Raw genomic sequence first — 9,512 nt, forward strand, 5'->3', positions numbered from 1 at the left:
GTAATATCTTCCAGTAATATTATTTTTACTGGAAGCACTTTATGCCTCCAATTATTTCTTTAAATTGGGCTTTCTAATCATCACTTACATGTCAACAATGACCCCTCTGATGATGAGTTCAATGTTCACTTCCCTTTTTATCATCATAAATAAATACATTAATTAATCAAGGAAGCAAAAAAGCAATCTCTTGCCTCTGGGAGAAGTTGGATTGGCTCTCAGGTGACCACAGGTAAATGTTCTTAGCCCACATTTTTATGCCTCCCTCCTCCAGGGTCTAATAGGTTGTTGGACTCATCCTGATGGGACCTCTGAGAGAAAGGTTGCCATGCAGAAGTCTGAATTTCTCATTGGATGGTAGATGATGGAGATCGAAGCTCTGCCCCAGACAAGAAAACAGATAGGATTAAAGTATCAGTCCCCAAGCAAGACTTAAAACCTAAAAACATAACAAAAAAACATGTCCAGTCCATCCCAAGGTTACACACACTGAGAGACTGGGGAAGAGGAGATATTACAGGTCCCTATATCTACTCATTAGGCTCATTTCCCTCTTGTTACTTCAACCACTAAGCACACAATTCCCTTTTGGGACACTGGTGTAGATAAAAAGAAAAAAATTTCCCACTGATTCTCTGTTCTCCAGAGCCTAGGTTAAAAGTTCAGTGAATCCAGTTTTTTTGTTTGTTTGATTTTTACTCTTTCTGTATAAACTCTCTACTCTTTCTGTATAAACTCTCTGCCCTTCCAGATCTCTGAATCTCTTAGCACCTGACTTAAAGTTTTCTCCATTTAAGACTGAGAAACTTGTTTGAATTAGGTCCCTTGTATCTTCAAAGCATTGAATTATGGTGAAGACACAGCCCATGATATCTCCAGAAAATTGCTATTTTCCTTTTCAACAAGTAGGGGAACTGTGCTTCTTTGATCTAAAACCTTGGACACTACACTCCTTGGCTTCATGACATTTTTGTCACAGCAATTAGGAATTTTATACTTATGTCACAAGGTACCTGTAATTCAGTCCCTTGTTATAAAGTGTATGTTAATTATGAGATATATTTAGATCTTTTCATGCACTATAATCTGAGCTTTGCATCTTATAGATATTGTATAATTTAATTTATATAAAAGTCAATTTTCTGAGGTAGTCTTGTCATGAAGTTCATTCTCCGTTACAGAGGCAGCTTAGAGATTTAGTGGCCTGCCTGAAGTTATAATTTAGTAGAAGAAGGGGTCTCAATTGGAATTCTATCAGGATGCTATCAGTTCTCAAACTCTGAGCAGTGGTTCTCAAGCAAAGATTATTTTGCCCCTGAGAATATGTCTCAAAATTTAAAGGGATGCTACTTAAAACCTGCAATCTGCCAAAAGCATCCAACATAGATATTTTGCCCCAAATATCAACAGTGAAAAGGTTAGAAAACCTATTCTAGATAGACACTTCTCCAACTTTAATATGCATACAAATCACCCAGGTTTCTAACATAAATGCAGATTCTGATATAGCAACTTCTGATGCACACAGAAATTCTTCTTTTATTTTTGAATTGAAGTAACATCAGTTTATAATATTATATGTTTAATGTGTATAACAATATATTTCGACTTCTGTATAGACTACATTGTATTGACTACCAAAAGTCTAGTTTTCATCCATAACTGTACAAATGTCCCCCTTTACCCCTTTATCCCTCCCCTGACCTGTTCTATTCTGAACCACCAATCTGTTCTCTTTATGTGTTTATGTGTTTTTTTATCTTCGAAATTTGAGTAAAATTATGCAGTTTGTTTTTCTCTGTCTGACCTATTTCACTTAATATAATACCCTCAAGTTTCATCTATGTTGTCTCAAATGGCATGATTTCATCTTTTTTATGGGTGACTAGTATTCTATAATATATATTAATTATTATTCATAATATTTGCATGTAATGCATAATACACATACAACAATATATTATGTTTATATGTATTATAACATATGTGTTATGTATAATATACATAATATATTATATGTTATATACTATACATAATATATAGTATTTTTATACAATTATATATAAACACATATATGCATTATATATGTATATAATATGTACTATACATTATATTTATTATAAATATAAATATATACCACAGAATATGACACATGGAATAGTTGAATTATATGGTAGTTCTATTTTTAACTTTTTAAGGAAACTCCTACTGTTTTCCATAGTAGCTGCACCAGTTTACCTTCCCATCAACAGTATGTGAGGGAAACTGCTTTTCTCCACATTCTCTCCAACTCTTGTTATTTCTTGATTTTTTTATTAATAGCCATTCTGATGGGTATATATAATATCTCTTTGTAGATTTAATTTCCATTTCCCTGATAATTAGTGATGTTAACTTTTCTTGTGCCTGTTAGCCATCTATGAATCTTCTTTGGAAAAATGTCTCTTCAGATCCTTGCCCATTTTTTAATCAGGTTGTTTACTAGTCATTGAGTTTATGATTTTTTAAACATATTTTGGATATCAACCCCCTATTGGCTAAATGATTCGCAAATATCTTCTCCCAATTGGTAGGTTGTCTTTTTGTTTTGTTGATGGTTTCCTTTGCTGTGCTGAAGCTTTTTAGTTTGATGCAGTCTAATTTGTTTATTTTTCTTCTGTTTCTCTCACCTGAGGAGACATATCCCAAAAGATATTGCTAAGACCATAGTTAGAGTTTACTGCCTAAATTCTCTTCTAAGAGTTTTATGGGTTCAGGTCTTACATTCAAGTCTAATTCATTTTGAGTTAATTTTAGATCATGCTCTAAGCTAGTGGTCTACTTTCATTCTTTTGCATGCATTTGTCCAGTTTTGGTAATACTGTTTTGTGAAGAGACTTTCCTTTCTCCATTGTATGTTCTTGGTTCCCTTGTCAAAAATTAGCTGTCCGTAGATGTGTGGGCTTATTTCTTTGCTCCCAATTTTGTTCCATTGCTCTGTGTGTCTGTTTTTCTGCCAGTACCATACTGTTTTGATTACTATAGTTTTGTAGTATACTTTTAAATTAGGGAGTGTGATACCTCTAGTTTTGTTCTTTTTTTTCAGAATTGCTTTGGCTATTCAGAGTCTTTTTTATTCTATATAAATTTTAGGATTCTTTGCTCTATTTCCATAAAATTGTTATTGAGATTTCAATAGGGGTTGCATTAAATTTGTAACTAACTTAATATAGACATTATGACTATGCTAAGTTTTCCAATTCATGACCGTAGAATATCTTTCCATTTCTTTGTTTTGTCTTTGATTTCTTTGAACAATGTCTTATAGTTTTCAGTGTGTGGGTCTTTTAAATCATTGGTTAAATTTATTCCCAGGTATTATATTCTTTTTGTTGCAATTGTATACAATATTGTGTTCTTGATTTCTCTTTCTGCTGGTTTATTGTTAGTGTATAAAAACAGAAATTATTTTTGCATGTTGATTTTGTACCCTTCAAATTTACTGTATATGTTTAGTATTTCTTATAGTTTTTTGGTGGATTCTTTAGACTTTTCAATATAAAAAAATCACATCATCTGCAAATAGTGACAGTTTATTTCTTTCTTTACAATTTGTATATCTTTTATTACTTTTTCTTGCCTAATTGTTCTGGCTAAGATTGAATGGATGCTGAATCTTGTCATATGTTTTCTCTACAACTATTCAGATGGTCCTGTAAATTTTATTCTCTATTTTGTTAAAGTGGTGTATTATGTTGATTGATTTGTGGATGTTGAACCATCTTTTCATGGTTGCATCCCTGGAATAAATCCCACTTGATCATGATGTATAATGCTTTTAGTGTATTGATGTATTCAACTTGCTAATATTTTGTTAAGGGTTTTTGCATCTATGTTCACCAGAAATGTTGGCCTATATAGCCAGCCCTAATGGCCTAGTGGTTAAAGTTCAGTGCACTCTTCTTTGGTGGCCTGGATTCAGTTCCCAGGTGTGGAGCTACACCAGTCATCTGTAAGTAGACTTTGCTGTGGCAGCAGCTCACATAGAAGAACCAGAGGAACTTACCACTGTACACAACTATATACTGGGGCTTTGAGGGAGGAAAAGGAGGAAGACTGGCATTAGATGTTAGTTTACGATGAATCCTGCAAAAAAAAAAAAAGCCACTTCTTTGTAAAAAAAAAAAAAAAAGAAATATTGGCCTGTAATTTTCTTTTTTGTTGTTGTCCTTTGGTTTTAGTACAAAGGTAATTTTGGCCTTGTAAAATGTGTTAGAATCGTTTCCCTCGCTTCAATTTTTTGGAAGAGTTTGAGAAGGGTAGGTATTTAACCTTTCGATTGTTTGATAGGATTCACCGGAGAAGCTGTCTGATCCTTGACTTTTGTTTTAGGGGAGGTTTTTAATTATTGTTTCAGTCTCCTTAGTAGTGATGGTCTGTTTACATTCTCTCTTTCTTATTAATTCAATTTTGGAAAGTTATATGATTCTAAAAATTTATTTATTTCTTCTATCCAGTTTGTTGCCATATAGCTTTTCATAGTATTCTCTCATAGTCTTTTGTATTTCTGTGATATCCATTATAATTACTCTTCTTTTCTGATTTTATTTACTTGATCTTTCTCTCTTATTCTCTTGGTGTAGCTAGCAACTTGCTAATTTTTTTCAAAGTACTAGCTCTTAGGTTCAGTAATCCTTTCTATTGTGTTTTTAGTCTCCATTTAATTTTTTTTGGCTATCAATTTTATTATTCTCTTCCTTCTACTGACTTTGGACTTTTCTTTTTCTTTTTTCTGCTTCCTTTAGGTGTAATGTAAGGTTACTTGAGATTTTTCTTGTTTCTTGAGATAGGCCTGTATTACTACGAACTCTCCTTTTAGTACTGCTTTGCTGCATTCCACAGATAATGGTATGTTGTATTTTCACTTTCATTTGTCTGTAGGTATTTTTTTGGCTTCTTCATTGATCAACTAGTTGTTTAGTAGCATGCTGTTTAGCCTCCACGTATTTATGACTTTTCTAGGTTTCTTCTTATAGTTGATTTTTAGTTTCATACCATTGTGGTTAGAAAAGATGCTTGATATGATTTCAATCTTCTTAAATTTATTGAAACTTGCTTTGTTTTCCAATGTATGGTCTTTCTTTGAGAACTTTTCATACACACTTGAGAAAAATGTATATTCTGTTGCTTTTGGATGACATGTTCTATATGTGTGTGTGTGTGTATATATATATTCATCTGGTCTACTGTTTTATTTAAGGCTGATGTTTTCCTATTGACTTTCTCTCTGGATGATCCATTGATGTAAGTGAAGTATTAAAGTCCCTTACTATTTTTGGGTTGCTGACAAATTCTCCCTTTAGACTGGTTAATAATTGCTTTATATAATTTGGTTATCCTATGTTAGGTGCATAATGTTAATAAATGTTATGTCTTTTTGATGAATTGTCCCCTTTGTCATTATATAATGTCAATCTCTGTCTATTGTTAATTTTTTTAGCTTGAAGTCTATTTTGTCTGATATAAGTATGGCTACATCTGCTTTCTTGTCCTTGCTATTTTCTTGGAGCATCACTTTCTATACTTTTACTTTAAGCCTCTGTTACTTTGAGCTGTTATGTGTCTCCTAGAGGCAGCATTTTGTTGGGACTTATTTTTTAATTCACCCAGCCACTCTGTGTCTTTCTATTGGTGAATAATCCATTTACATTTAGGGTGATTATTGATGTATGAAGACTTAATACTGCCAATTTATCTTTTGTTTTCTGGTTGTTCTGTAATTCCATTGATTCTTTTTCCTTGTGTTTGTCTCTGTCACTTTAGTTTGCTAGTTTTCTGTGATGTATTTCTCAGTTTTCTCCTTTTTCATGTTTCATGACTCTGCTCTGAATTTTTGTTTTGTGGTTACCATGAGGTTTGTATAAAAGACCTAATAGGTAAGATAGTTCTTTATCTGCTGATAGAATCTTAACTTCATTTGCCCATGCACGTTTCATTTTTTTCTCTTCCTTTTCTATGTTTTTGTTGTCATAAATTATTCCATTTTGTGTTGTGAATTTGTTAGCTAATTGAAGTGGTTATACTTACTATTAATGCTTCCTTTCCCTTTGAACTTTACGTTATAATTAAATATTTACTATCTCATTCTGATACAAAGTTTCAATTTTCTGATTCTATCTGTCTATTTATCACCTTGTTCAAAGCTTTGCATATTTTTACTTTTTTTTTTAGGTAGAGGAGTGCCTTTCAACATTTTCTGTAAGGCAAGTCTAGTGGAAATGAACTCCCTCAGCATTTTTTGTCTGGAAAAACCCTTTATTTCACATTCATATCTAAAATATAACTTTGCTGGATAGAGTATTCTTGGCTGACAATTTTTATTGTTCAATATTGTGAATATATCTTTACACTTTCAGCCTTTAGGGTTAATACTGAAAAATCTGCTAATAGCCTAACGAGGATTCCCTTGTAGGTTATTAACTTTTTTGTTACCCTAGTCCTTTAATAGTCTTTGTCATTGATGTTTGACAGTTTTATTATCATTTGTCTTAGAGAGATCTTTTTGCATTGAGATAATTAGTTGTTTTATTAGCTTCATGGATTGTATATCAAGTTTCTTCCCCAAGTTTGTGATGATCTCAGCTGTTATTTCTTTAAATAAGCTCTCTGCTCCCTTCTCTCTCTCCTCTTCTACTGGGATACCCTTTATCCTTGTGTTGCCTTTTCTAATAGAGTTGCATAACTCTCATAGAATTTCTACATTTGATTAACTCTTAGTTCTTTCTCCTCTTCTACCTGCATCATTTTTAGGTTCCTATCTTTGAGCTCACTAATTCTCTTTTCTACATGATCTGCTCTATTCTCAATGCTTTATAATGCATTCTTCATGTCATTTATTGAGTTCTTCAGCTCCAGAATTTTTTTTCGGTTCCTTTTTAGTGTTAAAGTCTCTTTGGTAAAATATTGCTTCTGCTCATTAATTTTCTTCCTGAGCTCATAAACTTCCTTTCTGAGTTTCTTCATGGCAGCTATTTTGAATTCTCTATCAGTTAGAGCACAATCTTCCATGACTTTATGTTTGATTTCTGGAGAATTGTTGTTTTTTTTTGTAATGCCATGTTATCATGGCTATTTGTGGTGCTTGCAGAGTTATTTCTCTGCTGAAACTTCTGTCATAGCAAATAATATCTTAGGTTTATCTTTATTTGTTTTAATTCAAACTTTTCAACAATTTGGATATTAGAAGCCTTTTGTTTTTAGTAGGTAGTGCTATGGTGCTAGTTTTTCTTTTCTCTTACCTGAGCTGCCTCTGACTGTATTTGAGAATCTACACATATCACCCTCCACCACCTCTATTCAGGGTGTTGCCAGTAGTCTCATTGTTCTCACCTGTGACTCTGGGGGTCACTAATGTTTTGCTGTTGCTGGTGTCACTGTGGTTGCTGGATTAACTGCTGGGGCCACAGAAATGTCTCAGCTGCACTTGGGATTACTTGGGTTGGAAGCTCAGACACTGGCAAGATAGGGAAAGGAGAGGTGGGCTGGGTTTGTGGGATGTTGCCTCAGCTATTGCCTCTTACCTTGTTGCTGTAGACACCACAGTGGTTGGAATGTAGAAGCTCTGTGTACACCTCTGCCACTGCAACCAGACTCTGAGTCTGGTTATAAAAATTTTAGAAAAGGGGGAAATATTTTATTTTGAGTAATGAAAAAATTATATTTGTAGGCATAACTGGAAGCATTCAATGAAAACAGTGAAGTAATACAATAAAAAAACATAAAATATGACAACCCATCCTTCACCAAATAGATAAACCTCCTTAAACATAGACACATACATCAGTGAGGAGATGTACAGCTTGAAAAACTATTTTGAATAATAATCGAAAGTATAATTTAAATTTTACTTCATCATATTTAATAATGTTTCTTACTTTAAGGCTAAGTCAATCTATATATTGACCCTTGTGTTTGTGTGTAGAGTCCATTTGGAGACATGTATCTGATAATCAATTTTTATCAGAGACTAAGGTAGGCATTGTGGACACCAAGCTGAAAAAGAACAGGATTCTAATAAGAAGAATAAAACTCAATGACCAGCTATAAAACACTTTAGTGTATTTAAGTTTACCTTATCAGGAAGAGCATTTAAGATAGTGATATCCAAAATATTGATCTACACAAAAGTAATAAACTGTGGTCTCTGATTTTTTCTATTATTAAATTATATAAATTGCCTTGGTCATCAAGTGTAGTTTATTCCATAGGAGTAGTATAACTCATGACTACTGATTTAGTAAAACAAAAGAAAAATTACTTAATATTTGTTATTTATAAAGAAAGTACTCTTAAGAAATTTAGGTACTCCCATGAGATAAATGGAATTTCCATATATTTGAGACCTGAGGTCATTAATAAATTTGGGAGACTAAGAAAACAAGAAGGGGGAAAACTACTGAATATCAAGAACAGAAAAGTTAATAAAACCAGGTACTTAAAATATAGAGAGAAGTTGTAATCTAAAAAAAAAAAAAATGAAAACACCAGGAAATTAAAAGGAGTAAATTGTTTTCCACAATATGATCAAAGAATCATAATTTCTGGTTTTGGGGCTTTGAACTCTACAATCAGGGCACTTCTTAAACCCTTTTATAGCTGACATCAATAAGAAACTTTTCAGATCCCCTTTTATAGCTTTTATTCTTCAGAGTATAAATGAAAGGGTTTAGCATGGATGTGATTATGGTGTACAACACTGAGGGTGTTGCACTTAAGTGTGAGCTGTGTGTAGTAGTAGAACTAAGATACAGTGCTAAGTCCATACAATTAAATAAGGAGATAACCGATAGGTATGAAGCAGAAATGGAAAATGCTTTATACTTCCCAAGAGCTGATGGGATTCCAAGAATGGGTCATACTGTCTTAGAGTCAGAGTAAAGGATATTAGAGATGGCACCACCTGCTGGTAGCACTGCTGCAAAGTACATCACTTCGTCATAGATGCAGGAATCAGAACAAGCAGGTTGGGTCACTTGTTACTGCACATAAAAAGTGAAGGATTATAAAGTCTGTACAGAAGGAAAATTGCAACACCATTAACAAGGAATACAGGACATTCATGATGCAGAACATCAAACCCAGCAGTCCACAGAGCCAGGGGTTTATGATGACCATGTAGTACAGGGGGTCGCAGATTGCCACAAAGAGGTCATAGACCATTATGGTCAGAATAATTGTCCATTTCTGCAAATAATTTGAGAAAATATATTTATATGATGCAAATTCATAGGTAATGACTTGTTCTGAGACTGGATATTCAGTAGCATCTTTAGGATGGTGGTGGGGTGGGGGTGAAACAGATGTCTACAAAGGACAGGTTGGAGAGAAAGAAGTATATAGTCATGTGAAGGTAAGAGGCTGAGATGGTGGCAAAGATGATGAGAAGGTTTCCAAACATAGTAATCAGGTACAAGGAGAGGAAATGCCCAAATAAGACAGGCTGAAGTTTTGGTTTGTTTGATAATCTAGCAGGA

At 33.4% G+C, this 9,512-nt stretch overlaps 1 pseudogene; it reads right to left on the minus strand.

Moving 5' to 3' along the window:
* Positions 1–8,618: 8,618 nt before the first annotated feature.
* On the minus strand, positions 8,619–9,241 carry LOC131394160 (olfactory receptor 7A10-like; annotated as a pseudogene).
* Between the last annotated feature and the right edge of the window lie 271 nt (positions 9,242–9,512).

Source organism: Diceros bicornis, chromosome 30 (assembly GCF_020826845.1).
Source record: "Diceros bicornis minor isolate mBicDic1 chromosome 30, mDicBic1.mat.cur, whole genome shotgun sequence".
Classification (NCBI taxonomy): Eukaryota; Metazoa; Chordata; class Mammalia; order Perissodactyla; family Rhinocerotidae; genus Diceros; species Diceros bicornis.